This window comes from Ambystoma mexicanum, chromosome 4q (assembly GCF_040938575.1).
Source record: "Ambystoma mexicanum isolate Mex_15411 chromosome 4q, UKY_AmexF1_1, whole genome shotgun sequence".
NCBI lineage: Eukaryota > Metazoa > Chordata > Amphibia > Caudata > Ambystomatidae > Ambystoma > Ambystoma mexicanum.
In genome coordinates this window covers 193291746-193317016 of record NC_090928.1, presented here as the reverse complement: position 1 = coordinate 193317016, position 25271 = coordinate 193291746, and the positions used below count along the sequence as shown (strand labels likewise).

Genomic DNA, 25271 nt, shown 5'->3' with positions numbered 1-25271 from the left:
CCTTGAAGGTGTAGTCTCCTGAAGTTTGAAACTTGAATGCTCTAAAGTGTTGTCAAGTGACTAGGTCTATTTGTGATGCTAATGTCATATCACTGCAAAACTCTTTCCCAATTCGTCCTCTTTCGTTCGCAGCTTTCTGTAACTTTAACTGAATGCCTTAAACTCGGTCTAGAACGGAATACTCAGAACTTGGAACAACAACAAACTCTTAAGGTCTTCAGATACCGCTGTCTTCAGTTTTGGACTCATAGGTGAGACTTCCCAGGAAGCCGCTAGGCTTGACTTCAGCACCTGGAGTGACAGATCACAAACACAAGCAGACTCCGGTCAATTCTCCTTGGTGGGCAATTGCAATAGTGCTTGTGCTGCGGTCCTCTGGCCACGCTTCTAGCGCTTTCTGCTGCCGCACTACTACACTCCACCTTGGCCTCGAAGCACACACACTAGCGCTAAGCGACTGCACGAGTGGGATAATATTATGCCTCGGTTTCTATAACAGAATCATGACTTTCCTGAACGTTAATATGGAAAGCCTGGGTTATACGTCAAGACCAAAGGCTCGTATTATGCTTGCTCAAAGCTTACTTACCACCAACAAAGCTACCTGGTCGATCAGCTAATGGTAGAAAGTCTTAGATCTAGACTTGTTTGGCCAATCCGCAGCTTTAAGAATGTCCTGCAGGCAGGCTCCACTAGCCTTAGAAGCAATAGCGCCTTGCACTGAATGCGCTCCAAAACAGGATATATCAATGCCTGCCTGCTGCATGGCCCACTTGACCCACCTTGCTGAGGTAGCTGTGGGTCCCGCCTGAAGGGCTTGAAGAGAGCAATGAATACCCAGCCTTCTCCCATGGGTCTCAAACGTACAGTCTTGGCTCGATACATTTTCAGACAACTGACCGGACAACGTTTGGGCTGATCCGGCAAGGTGGACGTTTTGATTGCCATTTTGGTTCTTCTCGTGATGTGGAACATGACCCCTTCCGCTGAATAAGACTTACTGTTCATCTCCAGAGCACCTACATCGAAACTCAGTTACAGGCCAGCAAACATAAAAGCATTGCTAACTTCGCCGACAATGCCTTTCTGTTCAACTCTCGATTCTCTGGCCAGTTTAGAAAAAGCTGCAGGACTTAATTAACATTCCAAAGAGACAAATATTTAGGTGTCGGTGGTCGAATGGCTCTCACACCCTGGAGCAACATAGTAATCAAGGTGTGTTCGCCAATCAGTGCACCCAGATCTAGATCATGCCACACCAAAATGGCCAATCTGAACATATTCACCATCCAGTAGGCTTTCCCATCACAGGCTAAGGCTGCCAAGAAGTTCATAACATGAATTAGAAATGGCATAGCGGGATGCATGTTCCTAGCCAGGCACCAGCAGTGCCATTTGCTCCAGGATGCTCTGTAGGATTTAGCTGTTTCAGCTTCCCCTGAAAGCCCTGGTTTTCTCCAGGTACTCCTGAAATTACCTACACTACCAGTCTTGGCCTTCCATGAAGAGGCAGGTGGTGAGAGAGCCCAGTTAGGTCCTGAAGGATGTCCTCCCAGTCTCTGAGGAGAACTGGGGTGTCACGAGAAAATTCTAGGAGCTCCAGGAACCCAGCCTGACTCTCCTAGGCTGGCGTCACCAGAATCAGCCTTGCTTGGTGGCTTCTAGCATATGCCAGCTACATTGCAATCATCGCGTGGTGGCTTCTAGCATATGCCAGCGTCATGGCGATAATCGCAAAGGGGAGAAAGGCATAGTCCATGCGTGGTCCCCAGCGTTGCAGGGAGGGGACTGTGGCTGCTGCTTCAGGATCTAGTCTCCAGCTAATAAATTACTCCAACGGTCAATTCACACTGGACGTGAAGAGATCCGTCTTGCACAGTCCTCTCAACTGCATCAACCTGAGGAATACTGACTTGTTCAACCGCCAGTCGCTGGAGTCCCTGAGATAACTGTATTTCCAGTCTGCCAATTGGATGACCATCCCAGGAAGATATTCTGCGGTGACCCTCAGGCCTTTGTCCAAGCAGAATGCCAAACATTCTTGGCCAGCTCCACTAACATTCTAGACCTCATTCCCCTCAGCTGGTTGATGTACCACACAACCGACACATTGGCTAACCTGAAGAGAATACAAAATTGCACTTTGTCCTGCGTGAGAAACCTGATCGTAAAGGAACCCACCAAGAACTACAGGCAGTCGATGTGGACCTTGGACTCCTCCGTAGACCAACGCCTCCAGCCAAGATCACTCTGCAGCGGGCTCCCCAGCCCCTGTGGCTGGCATCCGACTCGATCACCAGATCTGGAGAGTACTCGAAGATGGCCTTCCTATTCCATGCTTCCATGTGATTGAACCACAAGGACAATTCTGGTGTTGCTTTGTGTGACATCAGAACTCTTTGCTCATACAACAATCCTTCCCTGAGATGCTGCATCTTTAAACGCTGCAGGGCTTAATAATGCTATGGGCCTGGGAAGATCGCTTGGATGGAGGATGCTAAGCACCCCACTATCCTGGATAGATCCCTCAGGGATTGCAGGTCCTTGGCCGGGACCAGTCCAATCTCCTTTTTGATATTGTTGCCTTTCTGTAGGGAAGACTCAGAGTCCCCAGTACAGAGTCCATTACAAACCCCAGGAATTCTATGCTCTGTCAAGGCTTTATCTCAGATTTCACCCAATTCACGAGGAACCCTATGTGCTCCAGGAGACTTGCTAGGGACACCTGCAGAAGGAGTGGATCCCGCGACATCAGGCACATATTGTCGAGATACTCAGGTAGTCTCACTCCCTGGTCACGTAGCTTCAGTACTACTGGTTTGAGTAGCTTGGTGAAACACCAAAGGATCTGAGGATAGCCCGCAGAGGAAACAGGTGAACTCCCAACAGCGACCATGCCAGAAGAATGAGGAACTGCCAGTACGATTCATGTATGGGCAATGCTAGGTAGGGCATCCCGAAGTCTGTATGGGCCAACCAATCTCCATTATAAGAAATTCATGGTGACAACAAGTAAGACAGAGACAAGTGATCACAGTTCAGTGGTGTTTTTTGAGCAATGAATTATGTGTCCAGTTTGGAAAAATCTAACCCTAAATCTAAGATGGGAGCAAGCGTTGACCATCTAATGAATAATAGGTCAGTCCTAGTAGCGTCATGTCAAATAAAAAGGGCCTATACTAAGAAACCGATTGCCAACCCTTACAACTAATACAAAAAGCATGTGGGGTAATTCTCAAGAAAAGAAAGAAGTGTTCTCAAATAATATGTCAGGATGCGGTAGTCTAGGTCGCTACAGTTCTGTCAGCTGTCAGGACTGTCCATGGCTAAGTCTCGTTTCCTTGAAAGTCTCTTGCCTTCAAGAACAGGACGTATTCAACTAACACAAAACAAATAAAGAGTCTCTTTTGCATGGGCTTTGGGTGACTACTTTCACCCCGGGATTCCTTTCATCTGGGCGCAGATCCCTAGAAAGTTCTTTAATGATATAAAGACCATGGATAGCAATGTTCTCTCTCTTTCGAGGGCCTCGCTGGTGTCAAAATAAAGTTCCTATAACAATTGAAATTTCGTTTACAATGTTCATTGGGTGATGGCTTTGCCCCGGGGTGCCCTCTTCTGGGCAATGACCCTTCTCAATTGTTTACCACAGTTTCACATAGCATTATAGCTTCACCTCTGCGTCCCCCTCTTCTGGGAGCTGACACTGCTTTACTTTCAACCTCCCTGCTCTATGTTCACTACAGCTTCTCCCTTGCTCACAAATCTTGTTTTCAAACAGTTCTACTGGACATCACTCCGCCAGGTTCACTCTTACCAACTTCCCATTTGCAGGATTCACTTACCTTACTTTCTCATTTGACGGGGGTCAATTACCTCGCTTTCCCACTGGTGTAAATCAGATTGTACAGGGATTTTACTAGACCTCCTGTTTGACCACTTTGACCTCTTCCGGCGACTCTCGTACGGCCTTCTGGTACCCGTAGTTTCACTCTAATGGGCATTGACCAGAGTCTCTTGAATTAGCACCCACGTGGTGCCGGCTTTCCGTCTGCAGCTGGTCTCCCCTTAACTCTTTTTACAGTTATTCAACTTGGTTCATTCACTTAGTTAAAACTTGCCACTTTGCGCTTCTCATTCAACACAGCCCGATCCTTCTTGATTCTCCCCTCGACTCACCAGCTGTGCTGAACCACAGGCGCGGGAGCTTCCCTCGCTCCTGCTCATCAGCATAAGCTTGCCCATGTACCGTTGAAATTTTCTGCAAGAGACTGGTGCTATTGTTCGCGCTCATCTGCAAGACACTGGTACTATTATTTGCAGTCTTAGGCTCTCTTACACAAAGGTTTCGAGGTTCTGGTACGAAAATGGCAAGGTCACTTCTCTCCTGGTCACTCTCTCGACTCCTGCCGCATTTCTCTTTCTCTTGAACTGCCATGCCTGCTTAGCCCTCTCGTCAGGCTGTCTGCCGTGCTTGCCTTGCTCGTACTGCGCTCTCTGGCTCCACTATTTATCCCTGTGGGGAAAAGGAAGGGACATCAGGTGTGTGTGATTCTGATAATTGCCGACTTTGCCTGACCCTTGTATTGGGACCTGTCAGATAAACGGCTCTGTTGTTAATCCGTTGTCCTTTATGTGGCGCGAAAGTGTTCATGTTGGAAAAGTGGGGGGGGGAGAGGGTGAAGTGGTTTGGTTTTGAATATCCTACATGAGAGGATGGGGAAAAAAAATTGTCAAAGAAAGTGTAATACAGAGCGTCTCACCCATCAGTGTCCCACACCCCGAGGACCCCCCCATCCAGGTGATTCTCCCTTATTGGTCCACCCCAGGAACTGGATCCAATAGCGATGGCCATGTCCTGGCCACCTGGATGACAGATCCCCGGGTCCTAGCTATGGAGACACCTTCAGGTTTCTCACAGCCTTCTGTAAAAAATTCTGCAGGAGGGGATTTCTGTGCATCTTGAAGTGGTGGTAAACAAGGAAGGCAGTGAGGTCTCTGCAATTGATAACCGCCCTCACTTTTCTTCGTTTCCTCTTCACTAGGAAGAGGTTGCTTATGAAGCCTAGCACTCTTAGAAGCTCCGTCACACCTCCGTCCATCAAAACTGGGTTGTCCTCTGACAAGATGAATGGTTTGGCGGTCTCGCTTGCATGGGTTATTAAAAAATATTCTAGCTGAAAGCCCTGCACTGCTTCCAGGACACAAGCGGCTCTGGTAATCTGTAGCCACCTTCCCAGGTGCACTGCTAACCTGCCACCTATTGCGGGAATGGGTGTGTAAGCTCTAGCACTGGGTACACGCAGAATTGCTCTCACCTGCGTTGGCGGCCTGCGGTCTGCCGTTGCCTCTCCAGCCTCAGCCTCTGCCCCTCCCTCATGAGAGACAGAAGGGGCTAGGCTTCTCGTCTTCCTGCGTCCGCCAGCCGGTCCTGCTGTAGGGCTTCTGTCCCCTTCCTTGGCTGGCTGGGCAGCCCTGCCTTTGCAAACCTGGCCAAAAACTCTTGGGTCGAAGACCCTCTTTAACGATGCTTGTGCCTTGTCCAGGGCGGCCAAGGTGGTGACAAACTTCTCCATATGCTTCACAAAGATGTTGCCAAAAAATAAGCCTTTTGCAAGGTTAACCTTGGGTGTACCAATAAGACTTTAAAAAGTATCATCTGGGGAGCCTTCCCTTCGACCTTTGTCGCTCTTACTTTCTTGCACGGTCCGCTCTTGCTGCGACTAGATGAGCTCAAAGAGACATGTGCAAATCCTTATCGGCAGTATAATCCGATGAATCTGATTCACCACCCGTTCTTTCTCCGGGCTGGAGGAAGTGTCACCACAACATCTCTGGTTTCTAGTTGTGGCGGATGCCTTTGAGCATGAGCACACTTGCCCATTGCGTGCCCGGTCTCTGATGAACTTGGGGGAGTTAGGGCTCTCTTAGCCTGATGGTCTTGTGCTTTCCGGCAGATCCTTCCCCCTGCCACCACCTCTTCCAATCCACAGACCTGGGTCTGATCGTCCTAGGGCCTTGGGAAAAGGAAATCCAATCTTGCATGAAGTCCAGTTTTTGGGAAAGCGTCCCCAGTCCTGCCCATACCACCTCCTGCATACATTTGCCCATTGATGGCTCTAGCATGGGGTCAGAAAGGCCAGAGCGACCTGCTGCTGGAGGAATCCTCTCCTTCAAATGCCATCGTGCCTCACTATTTGCCTGGTTACCAGATATATATATATGTGTATGTATATGAGGCGGCATGAAGTCTTGGGGCCTGTACCTGTGTTAGTATATTTTAGCCTGTTGCAGGTGGTTATGCTCAAATATCTAATACTTTGTCAATAAACTCACAGGTTATTTTGGGACTTGGACCAGCTGCTGGTTACGAGCCGGCTCCTAGGCTTGGCTCAGGATCTGCGGTGATCCTAAACCACCAGCAGGTGGCATGCTAGAGGCAGCTTGGGAGGTTGGCATGCTGCCCATCTGCGCCTCAAACGCCTCGGCTATGCTTGACACAGCGAAAAGGAAGACATGCCTATAGCGGCTCCGGTGAGCTGCTATGTATCTCTTTCGGTCAGGTGCGCAGGAAGATGGGGCACCGGTGCCCGGAACGGAGGTATTCTGGTCCCTTGCATGCTGCTGCCCCCCATGCTCGACTGACAATGCAGCTACACGCGGCCAAGGAAAGATACACTTGGTTCCTCGAGTCGGCTTCCTGAGGGACTATATCGCTTGCTGCGCACGCTCTGTGCCTGAAGTCTAGTAGCACATACTCTATTATAAAGGAAAAAGGTACTTATCTGCTGCTGAAGCAGCAAAGAATTAGGAAGGACTTGAGGTGATGGTACATAAGCATCACAATTGAGGGACAGTCAGGTGACACCCGAGCATTCTAGTTTCAAACTTCAAGAGACTACATGTTTGAGGAAATTGTAGTTCTTTATTGAGTTTGTTGGTTAAAACTTTATTGATTGTGTTTGCTGCTCGAGTTTGTGAAGTAAAGCGTAAGCATACTACGAGCCTCTGGTCTTAGCATAGAATCTTGGTTTACATCCCAGCTTTAATGAGTGAGCACTTAACTTCTCTAGTGGGTTTTCATTACAAAATCAACAAGCACTGTGCAAGTCTTCACACTGCCTGACAGGCCCTGAGACGTGAATGGAAAGGCAGTCAGCGATGAGTGTACTGTAAGCAGTGCTAGATTTGCACGCATGCCTGCTCATCACACGCTACCACAAAGCCACCGACAACACAAAAAGTTCATTGACATGGCACGCTTACCTGCAAGTCCAAGGAGGTTATCTTGCTAGTTCAACTGTCCTTATGTCTACATTTCTAAATTGTTTTGATGGGCAATACATTGCAGTTCATATACTAGCCAGCCTTCTAATATCGTCACATGGAAAGGAAACCCCTACAAGGGACAAGGACATCAAACTAGGGCCTCCTATTGCACTAGTTTGATCCTCTGTGAGAGGTATAATCCTGGGTGTTTCTGCTGCTAGCATACCCATCACTTTCTCCAATGACAATGTCTAACCCTCAGCCTGGAAATTATCCCACCACACCCATGCCAACTAATACAAGAGTAGAGTCAATACTGAGGTTAAGCGCAATATAGAATCATTTTCGAGTGTCCAGGCGATGTGTAGCACCGTGGTCGAAGTGTACTAAAAGAAGTAATGGAACTATGTTCCCTACCGGTCTGCCCCGCTCACCACAAACCCCATCCCTGCACCCCCTCCCACACACAATCCAAACCCCCAAACAAGCACACCTGCTATTTATGGGAATGTGCAGTGCAGTGCACTGAAGTACAAGCTTCAACCTCTTCTTACACTGTTATTTTAAAACGAAACAATTCCAGAACGGTTTCTTTTTAAAATAAAAGTATAGTAACGGTGAAACTTAAAAATAAAAAGTATGGGAGCACCGCTCCCGACCGCTCCCACCCACTTCGACCTCTGTTAAGCACCCTCACAAAATGCCTTTTCAAGCCTCACTGAGACCAAAACACAAAAGTGACCAGAAGCCACGGAGGAAGACAATTCCCCAGAAAATAAAAATCAATTGGCATTCACCTTGTGCAAGCAGATGCTTTAATAGCCAACATGGAAACCCATTTTAAATGTATCCCACAAGTGGATTATAGGATTCATAGTTTTCAGTGCTGTGCCATCTCCAGGCGGGACGCCAAGCACATCATGCGTAGAACACCTTTCCTTTTGCACAGCGCTTGGCCTGTACTATGCTTGTAGACGTCTACAACCCGTGGCTGGACTACTACTCCCAGGGACTCTCTCCATTGATGTGGTAATTAGGGTTTTATGGGAGCTGTAGTCCAAACATCTAGAGCACCAAAGGTTGCAGATCCCCGTTTAACTGTATGATGGCCCTACTGATGTGTTGTTTCATAGATAGCTGGGAGACATTATTAGATGGTATGGATAGGATTCCATCTGCTCTGGAAATACGGCTCCCAGTAGGGTGGACCAGCTTCTCTTGACTGAGATACTGGTGTATACGAATACAGTAATATCTTAATAAAATAGTTTAATTAAAAGAAATGTGTTTTCCTGAACCATTCGACACAATACTGGGCTTAGTTTGAAGGGAAGTGGGACAGCCCACATTTCAAGTGAGGACCTGGGCCAGGTGATGCATTTTAAAGATTCGAATTTTAAAACGGGGCGTTGAGCAATTTCGTCAAGGTGGATATGGTTTGCATACCGGTGAACTAGGCATGCTCTAAGGGCAGCTTCACGGCCGGAAAATGGCAAAATTGGGCAGGATTCAGACATTTTAAAAGCCTGCTTGAAGGATGACGATTTCTAAAAAGTGTGGCAAATGGTGAACTTGGGAAGAACGAGCGTCCACTTAAGCAAATTGATGCACTGGGTAAGATAGCTGCCAACGTGGAGACTGTGTGTCTCAGGAAATGGCAGAATACGTTCTTTTTTTTTTTTTTAGAAGATCATGTTTGGAAACCGCTTGAAGGTACAGCCAGCAATCGGACAACTGCTTGCAGAACAGCGTCCAGTATACTGCAGGGGTCAACGCTCAACGCGTTGCTGCAGAGAAACCAAATACTCAGCACCGTTTGAGAAATAGGGGAGGAACCCCCCAAAAAAAGCCTGGCATTATGCAAATTAGCAGAAACCAAGGGAAAGAAAGACCAGGATTCTGATCTCACACAACTACCACCAAATTCCAACCGAGAACTAGTCACAGGGCTTTAAGCAGGGGTGTTGCTAGGTCTGGAAAAGACCCGGGGCTACGCTAATGTCGGAACTGGCAGGACTGGGGGCTAGCTTGCCTTGTAGTTGTAGCTCCTGAGATTCCATCTGGGGCTACAACCAAAAGACCAGGGGCTATAACCCCCTTGACCCCTCATAGCAACACCTCTGGCTTTAAGCAAGGTTGATGCACACAACTTTCTCAGGGAAATCTTGGTTGCAAAGATGTGGGTGGGCAGTGCTTAATTTGTGGGGATGTTTGCCAGGGCTCAGCCCTGGCACTTATTGTTGAGACCCGGGACTGATTGTCGCAGACTCACTTTACTTATGAAGTGGTGATAGTGAGGTGAGGGATGAAGACTCAGGGGCGTTGAGTTTGTCTTGGAAGCACACAGGGCAACACAGGTTTCAATCCCGATCCGGCGCTTAGAAACCTCTCTCTGGTATTAAGCGTGTTATAAAAGAACAATTATATTAATCAACTACAATGAGCAGGTGCTAGCTAGAGTGTAACCCAAATATGTCAACACTGTGGGGAGCAGCTGTGTGTGGTGGCAGCATTGGTGGTGAACTGCCCACCTGCAGAGTCGAAAATGTGTGCATCGGCACTTAGTTCATTATAAATTTAGCGCTGAGGGCGGGTAACTTTTCTTCCACCCAAAATGTTTCTAGATTAGATCTCAGATGGCACAGAGTAAAAAAAAAAAAGAGCTAATGATGTAAACCTAAAAACACGTGTGGCAACCCAAAAGCGCAGTATCCAGCAATCCCAAAACAGGTTAATGAATAAAAAGGCATGCGACAAAGAGGGTACATGTTGCTTCTATGCCAGGGTTTCAGATTAAAGTTAGCCGGTTTCTCGGACATGCCATGGAGGGCACTAAATGATTTCTTGCATAACTCTTTACAGCGCCAGGAAGCAAATGATGGAAGCGGCTGAGGTTCAGAGTTCCATAAATCAATAAAGGTGGCCTTATCTCCATGGCGGGCGACGGCGGGTGATTGCACCTCTCCATGCTGCACAGAGGGACCAACTGACGGTTTATTGCGGTTACCAGAAGCGTAGATAGAAGAGTTCCCATCATTAAGAGTGCTGGGAAACTGAAGGCAAGTGGCATAGTTCAGCTGCCTTATGGGGACCCCGCAACATTCCACAGAATCCAAGGTATAAAAGTAAACCCTCCAAATCGTCTTTAGAGCTCAGCAGTTCCACCAGTGGCAGCCATATTGGTTCCAATGTTCCACCCAATATCACATTGGCTAACATGAATCCGATATCTGACTGGCCATGAATAATAATAATAGTGGTCTCAGAAAATATTCACCCAACGTGTTTAGCAAAACTGATAGGCGAATGACTGCTAAACTGGGTAGAATAATCCGAGAATTGTATCCACCCAATCCAAAAACGCTATCTAGGAGAACAGGAGAACGAGAGAACACACACGAACACACACACACACACACACACACACACACACACACACACACACACACACACACACACACACACACACACACACACACACACACACACACACACACACACACACACACACACACACACACACACACACACACACACACACACACACACACACACACACACACACACACACACACACACACACACACACACACACACACACACACACACACACACACACACACACACACACACACACACACACACACACACACACACACACACACACACACACACACACACACACACACACACACACACACACACACACACACACACACACACACACACACACACACACACACACACACACACACACACACACACACACACACACACACACACACACCCCCCCCCCCCCCCCCCCCCCCCCCCCTCCCTCTCTCTCTCTCAGCAGTACAACATGCTTTTGTAAAATGCACAGGCCTAATCGAATTGAGACTTAACAATTTGTCAAAGTGATCACCATATAAATGTGGCTGCACTTAACAGATTTCGTCTGCACGTATCAGATATACCCTGAATAACCTAGCACTTGCATTTTCTGGCTGCACTACTACTGCTTATCGGCTTTATTTTACTTATTATTTATTCTGTTCTCTCCTCTGTCCCGCACTTTCCACTTCTCCCCGCCCTTTTCCAAGCACTTGCGGGTTTCAATGTCACTGGGCCTAGTAAGATCGTTGTTTTTGTTCTCCCCTGTTCCCCTCCCTCTGCCTGGTCGCGCTCTGAAACACCTGTGTACACACCTGTGTACAAGCCCGATATAAATAAAATGGCATTTCATCATTTCATTGCCCCGGAAGATTGGTGGTCTAAACTTTTCAGTGGTTCCCAACATGGTCTAGCAGTAGCTGCAGGTCAGATATCTGAACAAGGTACTTTATGAAGAGTAATACATGTTATAGTGAAGAGTAGAACAAGTTACTTTCTTACCTGGTAACGTTCTTTCGATGGGATGGTCCGACGACGTATTCCATATCTATGACATGTAATCACCACAGCTGTGCTGCTTCGGAAACTTTTTCGGCGTCTGCGTCCTGCGTCGATGACGTCGATACGCCGTCGTCGAGGACCTCCTCCGACGTCCGACGTCATCCTATGTGATAAGTAGGACGCACGACGCCCATAGCCTCAGTTGTAGTTTTTTCCCCCAGAACGTGTGACATAAGTCAACTGCCAGTCAGACACAAAGCCTTGCGGAACGTAAGCTGCAATCGCAAAAGAAATTCTGCAGCGGGGAAGGCCGGGCGGGAGCGATATGGAATACGTCGTCGGACCATCCCATCGAAAGAACGTTACCAGGTAAGAAAGTAACTTGTTCTTCGAGGGGATTGGGTCCTCCGACGTATTCCATATCTATGACAGACTCCCAAAGCAGTACCAAAGCAAGGAGGAGGGAAAGAATTTAGAATCAAAATGTAGAATAGCCAATCAAATAGCAGAGCAAAGGACCGCCTTGCCAAAGGCCAGATCCTGTGCCCGGATGGAATCAAGGGAATAGTGACGTACAAATGTATGTACTGAAGCCCAGGTGGCTGCATCACAGATGTTGCGAATAGGAACACCCCTCTGCAGGGCAGTAGACGCAGCCATACCCCTGGTAGAATGGGCCCGCAAGCCAGCCGGTGGGTCCATACCCGCCAAACGGTAGCACTCCGAGATGGCCAAAATAATCCAGCGAGACAAAGTCTGTTTCGTCACAGCTTGCCCCAAACGCTTTCCAGCGTAACCAATAAAGAGTTGATCATCCACTCTGACCCGGGACATGCGTGAAACATAAAAGCTTAAAGCTCTCCTAGGATCAAGCCTATGGAGCCTCTCCTCTTCCTTACCAGGATGCGGAGGAGGATAGAATGCCGGAAGAACAACCTTCTGGGCCAAATGAAATTCCGTCACTACCTTCGGAAGAAAAGAAGGACGAACTCTAAGGACAACCCTGTCCTTGTGAAATACAGTGAAGGGAGGCTTAACTGAAAGTGCCTGTAACTCACTCACTCTGCGAGCGGAAGTAACCGCAACTAAAAACACAGTTTTCAGAGTTAACAGCCTCAAAGGGCAAGAATGTAAAGGCTCAAACGGAGCACCCATAAGAAACTTAAGAACCAAGTTTAAATCCCAACCGGGCACCAGGAAAGGTGACGGAGGGAACACATTAGTGAGCCCTTTCAGGAACTGTGAAATCAAAGGGATTTTAAAGTAAGAACACTCTTCAGACGAGCGCTTAAAGATGGACAGCGCCGCCAGGTAACCCTTAACGGTACCCACTTGCAAGCCCCTGTGGGCCAAAGAAAGTAAAAAGGACAGAACCATGGGGATGTCACATGCAAAAGGATCCACATTCTGAACTCTGCACCAGTCGCAGAACTTACGCCAACGGCAACGGTACAGAGACTTTGTTGCCGGCCTTCGGGCCGAAAACAACACCTCCATCACGTCCGCAGGGAGGTCCCAATCCTTATACCTCAACCTTTCAGAAGCCAAGCGTGAAGGTTGAGGGATCTGACCTCTGGATGGAGAACCTGACCCCCCTCCCGTGAGAGCAGATCGTCTCGGTAGGGAAGACGACGTGGAGGGCAGATGGATAAGTCGAGAAGGTCCGGGTACCACGTCCTCCGAGCCCACGCCGGGGCAATGAGGATCATCCGGGAACCGAACTTCCGTAACCTCCGCAGCACTTGCGGGATGACGGGGACTGGAGGAAACGCGTACAGCAGCGGGAATGACCACTCCACCACGAACGCGTCTCCTAAGGCTCCTTCTGGAGGAAATTCCCGCGAGCAAAACCTTTCGCACTTCCGGTTGACACTGGAGGCGAAGAGGTCCACTTGAGGGGTCCCCCAAAGGGCGAAGATCTCCAGGAGAATCTCCAGAGCCAACTCCCACTCGTGAGAGATTGCACTCTGCCTGCTCAGAGCGTCCGCCGTCACGTTTTCGGCTCCGGCCAGATGAACTGCCGAGATCGAAACTTCCTGCTGGATGGCCCAGAACTCGAGCTGCATCGCCTCTCTGCACAGAGGAAGTGACCCTGCCCCCCCCCCTTTTTGTTGAGGTAGTGCATGGCCACTGTGTTGTCCGTCAGGATCAGGACATTCTTCCCTCGCACAGACGGCAGAAAAGCCTTCAGGGCTAGCCTGACGGCCCTCAGCTCCAACAGATTGATATGGAGTCTGGACTCCGACGGAGACCAACGACTGCTGACTGTCAGCCCGTTGGCATGAGCTCCCCATCCCGTGAGGGATGCATCCGTCACGACCGTCACCTCCGGCCAGGGAAGCCAAAATGGAGCCCCCTTCATCAAGTTGCCTTCGACGGCCCACCACAGAAGGTCCCGGGCGACCGAGGACGGCACCTGAATCGAGTCCGACATCCTGCCGGAGGACTGCGACCATTGCGTCTTGAGTGCCCACTGCAAAGATCTCATCCGGAGGCGAGCCTCTGGCACCAGAAGAATGCAGGATGCCATGAGGCCGAGCAACCTCAAGAACTCGAACGCTGGGAGCGTCTGGGCATGCTGAAACTTGTGCACCATCTGCTGAATGTGAAGAGCCCTCACCTGGGGAGGAAAACACTGCCCCAGGGAAGTGTCGAGCACTGCTCCGATGTACTGGAGCCGCTGTGTTGTTGTCAAATGGGACTTCTTTAAATTGAGGGAGAAGCCCAGCCTGTGAAGGGAGCGACAGGCGATCGATAGATGATACAGGACTTGCTCGGGAGAGCACCCCCTGATCAACCAATCGTCCAGGTAGGGGTAGACGTGAATCCCCCCTTGCCTGAGATGCGCTGCCACCACCACCATGAGCTTGGTGAAAACCCTCGGGGCGGAGGTCAATCCGAACGGCAGGACCCGAAACTGAAAGTGCAAGTCGCCAACCGCAAACCTCAGGTACTTCTTGTGCTTGGGATGGATCGGCACATGGAAGTAAGCATCCTTGAGGTCGAGTGACACCAACCAGTCCTGAAGCTGAAGGGCCTGGAGAACTTGAGAGAGAGTAACCATCTTGAACTTGTCCTTCCTGAGGAGTTTGTTCAAACCGCGCAAGTCCATGATGGGTCTCAATCCCCCGTCTTTCTTCGAAACCAAAAAATAAGGGGAATACCATCCCTTGTTCCTCTCCGCTACAGGCACCAGTTCTATGGCGCCTTTCTCCAGCAGGGCTTGAATTTCCTGCGCAAGGAGCGGATCCGGACTCTGCAAAGAGAGGTTCCCCGGTGGAATGTCGCGAGGCCTGTGCCGAAAAGGAAGACAGTAGCCGTGGGTTATGATCTCCAGAACCCACACATCTGAAGTAATGGCTTGCCACTCTACAAGATGCTGCACCAGCCTTCCCCCAACCGGCGAACCATGGGACATGGCCTCACGACTGAGTGGGAGCGGCTGCGGCGTTACCTGAGGGCAAAGAGGCAACTGCCCGAGCGGCCTTGGCACCACGGGTACCCTGTCGTCCACCTCTGGTACCCCTGCGTTGGCCTCTTTGACTGCCAGCTCCTCTCGCTTTACTGAAGGACGAGTAATAGCGAAAGGAACCCCCCTCCACCGCTGTCCCCTAGGACGAAAAGGCAGAGGTTGGCGAACTGCAGCGCCCAACGACTTCGCTGCAGCTTTTGAGGTCTGCAACCTCTCAAGGCTCTCGTCAGCCTTGCTGCCAAAAAGGTGTTCACCATCAAAGGGCATGTTGAGGAGCCGGGACTGCACATCAGGAGCAAACCCCGACTTCCGCAACCACGCAAACCTGCGTATCACGGTGCTCGCCGCCATGGACCTACTGACGCATTCAGCCAAGTCCAGACCCGATTGAACGGACTCACACATGGCATCCTTACCATCCTGGACCATAGAAAGGAAACCATCCCATTCATCCCCTTCGGGAATACGTTCAGCCGCTAACGCAACACAGTTCCACAGAGTGTGCGTGAAACGTGACAAGGCACAAATGGAGTTGGCCGCCTGAAGCGCCATACCACCAGAAGAAAACCCTTTCTTCGCCCAGCCATCAAAACGTTTGTCGACCCTATCAGGAGGGATGGTAGGGTACGACGCCTGCTTTGCCGTGGCCGTGGCCGCCTGCACCACCAAACTTTCCGGAGTGGGGTGCCTGGTCAAGTAGCAGGGGTCGCTACTGGCTGGACGGTATTTACGCGACAAGGATCTGCCCACCGCCGGGAGACTCTCCGGAGCAGTCCAAGCCGCCGCCACCCTTCTCTGTAAAGCCATATGGAACGGCAGTACCGGGTCAGTTGGGGGACCAACATCAAGGATGTCCGTCAGATCATCCTGCACAAACTCCCCTGGGGGAGCAGACCATCCCAGATACTCAGACACCCTAGCCATAAGGCTCCGGTACGAGGAATCGGCATGGGAGCCAGGCTCAGGCCTACAAAATTCCACCTCCGGAGAGGTGTCCAGTCCACTGGCATCATGCAGTGACTGCCTCAAATCGTCAAACTGACTATGGCCCGAGACAATTTCATCTGGCACCTGACTAGGAACCAGGCCTTCAGAATCCTCATCCGCCTCCGAAATATATTCCAGGAGGCGAAAAGGCACCCGAGAGTGCTTGCTCTTAACCAGAGCCTTCCTAGGGGGCACACCCGTGACACGGGGCACCTCCGACACGAAAGGCGTCGATGGCGTCGAGCGAATCGGCGCCGACGCCGAGAAAACCGGCAACGGCGCCGAGAGGATCGGCGTCGACGTCGAGGAACTCGGCGTCGACGTCAGATGCAGCGCCTCCAGTATCGGCGGCGTCGACACAGCCCTCGAGGCCGGAGCCCCGAGTGTGTCCCTCGACGACCTGATCGTCGACGGCCTCGACGACGTCCTCGAAGCCGGAGCCTCGAGAAAGCCTGTCGACGCCCTCGACGCCTCAGACGTCGATGTCTTCCTCGAAGACTTCACAGGAGCACACGGTCTCGAACACGTCGAGGACCGGGACCTGGAACGGGTACGGCGAGAACGAGCCTCCTTGTCCGAACGGGACCACTCCCGTGACTCGTGCCGACCACTCTTGCGAGCGGCGTCTCTCGACCTCACACGGCCGACCCCACTCGGGGGCGCGGACGGCTGAGTACCCTGCGACTCAAGAATCGCCAACATTTTCTTCCCGAAGGAAGCCCATTCCTCCGGCGTCGCACGGCTGGTGGGGTAACCGACGTGCCGTGCAGAATCCTCGGAAGAGGACCTGGAAGGCGACCGGTGACGGCGCTTCCGAGAATGCCTCGAAGAGGCTGAGGAGTGGCGAGACCCACTCCTAGAAGAAGACCGACGAGACTTCCGACGAGGACGCGGAGAGTCACCCCTCGAATCATCCGTCGAAAGCCCCGCCGACTTCGACTTCCGGGGCTTGGACACCCGACCTACCGACAACTTCTTCTTACGTTCGCGTAAGGCCTTGGACGTGAGCGACTGGCACTCGATACAGTCATCCGTGTCGTGGGCCTCCCCGAGGCACCAGAGGCAGGCGTCGTGCGAGTCAGTCACCGACATCTTGGACCCACACTCCCCGCACTTCTTAAAGCCCGGACGCGGGGTTGAAGACGAAGTGGAAGACATCGCCGAAGGAAATTCACAAACGAACAGGTTCGAAGAACCAGAAAGAACAGAACTCCAAAGAGTCGAGGCTTAGAACCGAGAAACACGAAGCAACACGTTCGCGGAAAAAACGGAACTGAGGCTATGGGCGTCGTGCGTCCTACTTATCACATCGGATGACGTCGGACGTCGGAGGAGGTCCTTGACGACGGCGTATCGACGTCATCGACGCAGACGCCGAAAAAGTTTCCGAAGCAGCACAGCTGTGGTGATTACATGTCATAGATATGGAATACGTCGGAGGACCCAATCCCCTCGAAATACATGTTATAGTTATTTAATGGTCAATATGCGATATAAGAGCAAGAACTCTTGATTTTAAGTTTTATCCCGATTTATGAAATTGTATCTTTTTTGATAGGCGATTTTTTGTAATTTGAATTTTGGAAATGTAATACCTTATTTTAATCGTTATTGTACTTAATTGTAACTGTGTGAAAGGTTTGACGTTCAAACCAAACACTAAAGAAAACAAAAAAAATAAATAGTACAAAAATAACAAAAAACGTAAACCAAATCAGAAAGTAAAAAATATAGAAGTGAAACGAGCATTGGCAAAGGCAAAATGTCTAGCTTTTTACAGATGAAAGCGGCCTTTACTAATTGGTCAAATTGTATGTATGGCTGCGTGGATGGCTTTTCAGACCAAGCATGGAGATGTAGGACTGGAAGCCCTTGGGAGCAAGACCAGCCCAGCGAGCTGGACGTTTGCCCTTCACCACGTATGGGATCAGGACAGCCAACACACATGCATGCCAGAAAGACTTCCCAAGGGATTTTGTGGAGCTAGATGCTGTGCACCTAATGGGAATATATAGGATGTCTGACCCCTCAATTTCCTTGGACGACACTGCTTTGACTCAGGGTGCTCATAGCTATTGCAAATCACCTCTGGTGGCTGACCGCCTACAGTAAGTGGAACATCCTCCTAAAGGAATAAAGGCACGCGTGCCTAGCATGTGTCCTATCCCCAATATGAAGGGTCCCTGGCCTAGGATGCATCATATCCCCAGAGTTCTAGGGCACAGATAGATACAAAAAAGATCACAATTCAACAAATGAGGAAACCCTGCACTCTAAATGAATCAGAATCCAGATCACGCCCCCCCAACCCCCAACCCTGCCCCCTCCATTAAACCAAGTAGAGGAAAATCAAGAAAACACAAGACCTGGTGGGGGGAAAATAAAGCAAAGGCAGAACTGTGGGGGCGGGAGGAGACAGGTGCATATGTGTTCATCCTACACAAAGGGCCACATCACGAGTTGGGCGGTAGCCCTTAAATGCGGCAGTAATGCTATTACCACCGCATTTAAGGGTCCGCCCAGAAATGAGTATAGCCTGTTTACCCCCAGCTAAAAGTGCCGGAAGAATTTCCTTTTTCCGGCGCAATTAGCACAGCGCTATTTGCGCCGAAAATTCCTCATTGGGTCCAGGGGACCCAATGGGGAATGGGCAATTACGTTTACCGCCCAACCCGTGATCCGGCGGTAATACTGCCAGATGGGTGGGCAGTAATGCAAATACACCGCCCAACTTGTGATGTGGCCCAAATTCTCTAAAATCTGAGAAGCCCTTTAAGGCTCGAAGACTATGAAGGGGAGCAGGACTACCCCCTGGCTACTGAATCCTAATTTCTCAGGATGGGGTGGATCTGATGTGGACACCATCCTGCTGATAGAGGACATCCTCAGTTTGAGTCCAGAGCTTTGTGGGGGCCCAGATTTTAACTATGCCACGATTGAGCGACAAACCGTTTCTACCAATTGGGCGATTCATAATTTCAAAACTATTATTGAGCATTGATGACCCCTTGTGTTACTATCAGATCGTAAACCCTTTGTATGCATGTCACGATGAAGGTCATATCTACGGATACCGTCCAACTGTATTTGCATTACTGCCCACCCGTCCAGCGGTATTACTGCCGGATCACGGGTTGGGCGGTAAATGTAATTCCCCATTGGGTCCACTGGACTCCCCAACAACTCCATGTGTTCCTCACTCCCACTTATATAGCCAGTGCACCTGCCAGTGTCCACACCTCAGTTAGTGTGGTGGTTTGCAGTATCTCGACAGTTTCAAAAACCAGTGGTACCTAGTGGCAGCTAGGGGCGGTTGAAGATGTCGGTTAGGGTTGGCTGGGGTTGTTGATTCCATCTCCATGGGTGTCGTCTGTGTTCCACCTTGCCCGTGTCACCCGTCCAGGTGCCATCGGTGCTTCTCAGTCAGCTCTGTGAGCTAGTCAGTGTTCTTTTTCGGTTTAGTCATTCTTTTTCCTTTCTGCTGTTTTAGTTTCAGTCTGTGGTATTGAAGTGCCAGGTTTTTTGTAATTTTCTGAATTTTAGGTGATCTTTGGTGTTTCTTATTTCTTTCAGGATGTTGTTCCAGGTTTTTGCGGCTAAGTGGTAGAAGGGGGTTCTTTATTCATCATGCGCCTCAAAAATCCATGATGTAGTGCATGTTATTGCTCTTCCTTCCCAACTGCGATCAGAATGTCATGCCGTCTTAAAAGAAATACATTCCCAAATGACTACTGCATCAGCTGCTGGTAGAGTGGCAGCAGATTCCAAGCTGGAAGGCATCCAACAGTGCCTCAAAGCAGCTAGGATCTGGACAAATGAGGTGGAAGTCCTTCGAGGACTCGTGGAGAGCGTTCTCGTGATATGCTGTAGAAATATCTAGCCTGTGAAAAACTTAATTGGCGTGAACTGAGTGATGTTCAGCAAAGGATGACAGTCTACCCAAATGCCTGAATGTAGATTCTTTAAATGCATAGACACATACATAAACACATGCTTACCTGAACAGTGCTTCAGCATAGCAACATTCACGACAATTGCCGCCCTCTGCAAACTCTCCAACTTTAATTGCACAAGCTTTACAGCTCTACCTGAAGTTCCTCCCTCACTCCAAATAGTTTTGCTTTTCAACTTTTGGGGCATGCTCCCTTCTTGTAGCAATTATGCCATGCTTGAAAACATTTGAGCATTCAGAAGCAATCTGTAAACATGATGGGATGTTTTTCTGCAAGCGTCTGTGTTCCATCAATCCTGCTCAAGATCTGCAACCTGGTCAAAGTTGACCATAGAAGCATCTTGGTTTGCCCTTCAAACCACAGATAATCCCTCTGCTACTACATAGGCTTTGCATAACCCGATCTACCCTTGAATGTACACTTACATTGGAGGAATGACCACTTGTATCTCATAACCTCAAATGACTTATTGAACACTAGCCTAAGTAACCGGCTTTGCCCGGGATGTCCATTCTCAGTTTTTTTTCATACTCTACTGAAAAAGATGAACACATATTGTTTGCCACAAAGGTAAAATTTGATGCATGTTAATTTCACTAAGTAATTGAACACCAAATCTCCGATTGAAATTCTCACATGAATATTATATGTGCATGCTTACTCTGATTATTTGCAGTGTTGTGAGCAGTGGTGGCGATTGTCGCTGCTAAACACACCCTGTAAATAATCAGAGTAAGCATACGAATATGATATTCATGTGAGAATTTAATGCAGTGGTAAATTAAAACGTGGTGTTCAATAAATTAGTGAAATTAACATGTATTGAGTTTATTGCAAAAGAAATCAATAAAAAGAAAGACACTCACACTGTTGTAAAAAAAAAAAAAAAAAATCAGAAAACAGCGCAAGACCAGTTCAGCACAGACAGCGCAATGAGTACTTTATACAAATGACCTATAGATGGCGCGCTGAACACCACAAAGCGTAATGCCGAAAGATAAAAAGATTAATCATCTCGGGACCGGGATGACCTATCAAGCTAGAGATAGTTGCATTAATTCAGCAATGAAATAAATAATATTCCATACAAAATTCATGATGCCAGACCTCACCGTTCATGAGGAGTTCCGTCCCCAAGATCAACGCCACATACAAACCCACAAACAACTTTGATATATATATATACACACACATAATCGGCTTGATGTCTGGTTCATTGAGGTGTTTGAATTATCTTTCAACAACATTGTTGGAATTGTCTGTGATCAGTATTGTATACAGCGAACATGTGTTGAGCAACTTTTTCCGCATGGAATTTTCTTCCATCAATGCCAGAAACACTTCAATATCTGAATCATCTTCATTCCTCTTCTTCTGCCAAGCATAGTCTGCTCCTTACATATTTAATAAAATTGACCCTTGTGAGAACACTAGAGGCATTCCACTTGGACAGCCGGCCATGCCCTGTTATTACAGGGGTAACTATTGCAGGAATATCTTTGACATCACAGCCTTGCCCCTTGTGTCACTGCCATTGCCTGGCATTCAAATATTGTGTTCCAACATTAGGTTTCTTCTCTTGCCCCAGTTAATTGCCATTATATCTCCGCTTGTGGTTGTTTCGTGTTTTCCCCCCAGTAACCAAAACATCTCCAGATGTTGTGCTGCCATCCCTTGCCATCACAATCTTCACCCTTACCCTTTGCGATGACATGTACAATACTGAATGATTTTATAGATCACAATCTCTTGCCTGCTGTAACATCTTTCGAACACAGGGTTTGGACATATGGAGCATCAGCTGACCCCCGTCACCCCCCCACCCCTCAGCCCCCTCAAGGTATTCATCCTGCATGCTGGTGAACTTGCACATAGAGTTCAGACTTCTGAGGGCAGCTATATATTTGCCCACTCTCTAGCTCATTGGTTTACGTGAAGAGCACTTATCTCAGGTACTATATTGGTTTTTGCTTTGGGGTCAGAAATGTGAGATGGACAACTTTGTGAAGGTTTTTCATAAGCCGCCATTTTATTAACTCAAAAGGGTTTCATAAACGCTCACTATCCCTAACCTAACAAGGATTTCCCTGCTTATCAAAGTAACTAAAGGAAACACAAAGGGAATCTGTCCCTCACATTTGTACATACAAGGTAATATATGGCAATTTAAGTTAAAACCCGATAACTGTCTCTCCCTGTAACCTGGCTAATTTCCCCTTCCCCAGATTCAAACAAGATTTCAATCAAAGGTTCAAAATAAGGAAGTTCTGACTTATAACAAAGTTCTAAAAGTTCTTCTTGAGCTTACTCACATTTTTTCGAAAGGAGTAAGGATTTAATGAATGGCTCTGCTTTACAGGGGAATCTGAGATGTTAATGTTTTGAGATTCACATTTAACATTCCCTTGTTGATCACAGGAGCTTTCACCTCCATAAATGTAAATGTTTTCATGAGGGGGATTCTTACTCCCAACAAAATTATTAGTTATGGCAATTTCCGACAGCACCACCGACAGCAAGCCATTACATAGTCCGGCATCACCGACACTTCCTCCTCTGAGGAAAACAAATGCCACGTCTCTCCCAAAAGAGTCCTCCTGTTCTGCTGGGCACCTTCTCCCAAGTGATCCGTCCAGGTAATACCAGCCTCAGAGTCGGGATCAGATAACGGCTGCCTTTCCCAGACCACCTGGGAGGAGACTTTAAGTGAGGAGTCTACAGGATTCGTCACACTTAATACAGGCCTTGAATTTCCTGAAAGTCTTACTATATTTTATCTAGTTCAGCATTTCTTCCACTTCTTCAACTTCTCTGGGATCAGGAAGACTGAAATATAGCCCGAGCCATTGGCTCTCAAAGCTATGAAGGAGGGCTGCCTCTTTATGGTCACCCCCAAATCTATGCCTACCTGCGGCGCTCAAACACTTGAAACACATTGAGCCACAATTGCCACTCACCTGGTCGCGGTAAAATGTTTTAGGAGTTGCCTGATGCATGTTAAGGAAACAGAGATGCTGGACTGATGAAAGTTATGTAAGAAGGAACACTTAACTTTAAAACACTCTGTCCACGCTACAGTAAGTAGATAGAGAAAAGGGCTAAACTCCTGTCAAATGCGAGCCTACCATCATTTGTATTTGAAGGAACAGTGTAAGGCAAGCCTTTTTAGATTAGACGTTATTTAAATATAATGTAACGATATTTCAGTAAGTACAGCGAACGAAACCTTTAAATATGTATACCCTGTAGACCTACTATTTAAATAAGTAATATATTATCAGTGGGGTAGTAAATACTAGTAAAAATAGTGAGCTGTATCAATATCTAGTGCAGGAGAGGGGGAAATGCCACTTAATTTGTATATTTGGCAATACAAGTGCAGAGTGCGTACTCTTGGAAATGTAGTTACGTCAACGTAACTACAAGTCCCAGAGTGCTCTCACGCCCACATATAGAAACGTCAGGCGCTTCAGCGCCGGCCCTTCTGCAACGAAGCCGGTCTACGCCGGTCCCGGTGGACGCTACATAAACACCCTCAGCTCTATCCTCACTCAGGACTCGAACTCCCAGGAGGCACAGAGGAGGCAGTGCTCAGAGCACCATCCTGAAAGTAACTAACACCTCTTTCTGACACGTTGCTTGTACTCGACTTGCTGCTTGTTTTTTGTATTGTGAAATAGAAGCTCAGCCTCCTAAAGACTGACGCAACTGTATCCCTCTCTGGCACTTACTCTGCCGCAGGCACACGAGCCCGCACAGCCAGGACTACAAGTCCCAGAGTGCTCTCACGCCCACATATAGAAACGTCAGGCGCTTCAGCGCCGGCGCTTCTGCAACGAAGCCGGTCTACGCCGGTCCCGGTGGACGCTACATAAACACCCTCAGCTCTATCCTCACTCAGGACTCGAACTCCCAGGAGGCACAGAGGAGGCAGTGCTCAGAGCACCATCCTGAAAGTAACTAAAACCTCTTTCTGACACGTTGCTTGTACTCGACTTGCTGCTTGTTTTTTGTATTGTGAAATAGAAGCTCAGCCTCCTAAAGACTGACGCAACTGTATCCCTCTCTGGCACTTACTCTGCCGCAGGCACACGAGCCCGCACAGCCAGGACTACAAGTCCCAGAGTGCTCTCACGCCCACATATAGAAACGTCAGGCGCTTCAGCGCCGGCGCTTCTGCAACGAAGCCGGTCTACGCCGGTCCCGGTGGACGCTACATAAACACCCTCAGCTCTATCCTCACTCAGGACTCGAACTCCCAGGAGGCACAGAGGAGGCAGTGCTCAGAGCACCATCCTGAAAGTAACTAAAACCTCTTTCTGACACGTTGCTTGTACTCGACTTGCTGCTTGTTTTTTGTATTGTGAAATAGAAGCTCAGCCTCCTAAAGACTGACGCAACTGTATCCCTCTCTGGCACTTACTCTGCCGCAGGCACACGAGCCCGCACAGCCAGGACTACAAGTCCCAGAGTGCTCTCACGCCCACATATAGAAACGTCAGGCGCTTCAGCGCCGGCGCTTCTGCAACGAAGCCAGTCTACGCCGGTCCACGGCGTCCGTCGGCTCACGGCCCGAAACGCTGCCATTTTCGACATAAGGGCGACACAGCAAGAAGTAAGATATGGGTCGCCCAAATCTAACTGAACTACTGTCCCGAAACACAATCTTACAGCAACTAGGATTAGTTCAAAATTATCTCAGACACAGACAAGAGATAACACCCTCCAACGCAACATTGACAAGTAGTACTATACCCAAAGCCGCCCTCAACACGAAACCCGACTTGGAAATAGAAGACGACAAAGTTCATCTCAAAATTGCACTATTAAACACCAGGTCCATGCCTAAACATGCACAAGAAATCCATGATTACATCACGGATGAAAACTTAGACATCCTATGCCTTACAGAAACTTGGCTACAAGAGCCCGTTGGACCCACGATAGACACAGCAGCACCTACAAACTACAATATCTACATAAAAAATAGAGACACAGGAAAGGGTGGAGGTGTGGCGATCATCGCAAAAAACTCACTCAAACTCTTTGCCTCTCCTATTCAGTGTTCAGGTTGTGAGGTCATTCACCTCAAACTCACACCCACCCCAAATAACTGCATCAATATAATCACTATCTACAGACCCCCATCTTTAGTATCAGATTTTAACGATGAGATCGTGACCCTACTTAACAACCTTAAATCAACCAATTCAGAG

General features: G+C 48.7%; 1 protein-coding gene across 3 annotated transcripts in view; it reads right to left on the bottom strand.

The window, feature by feature from the left end:
- The window catches only part of PDE10A (phosphodiesterase 10A), a 1126451-nt gene that overhangs the window by 340113 nt on the left and 761067 nt on the right, over positions 1-25271 (bottom strand). The window lies entirely within an intron of this gene.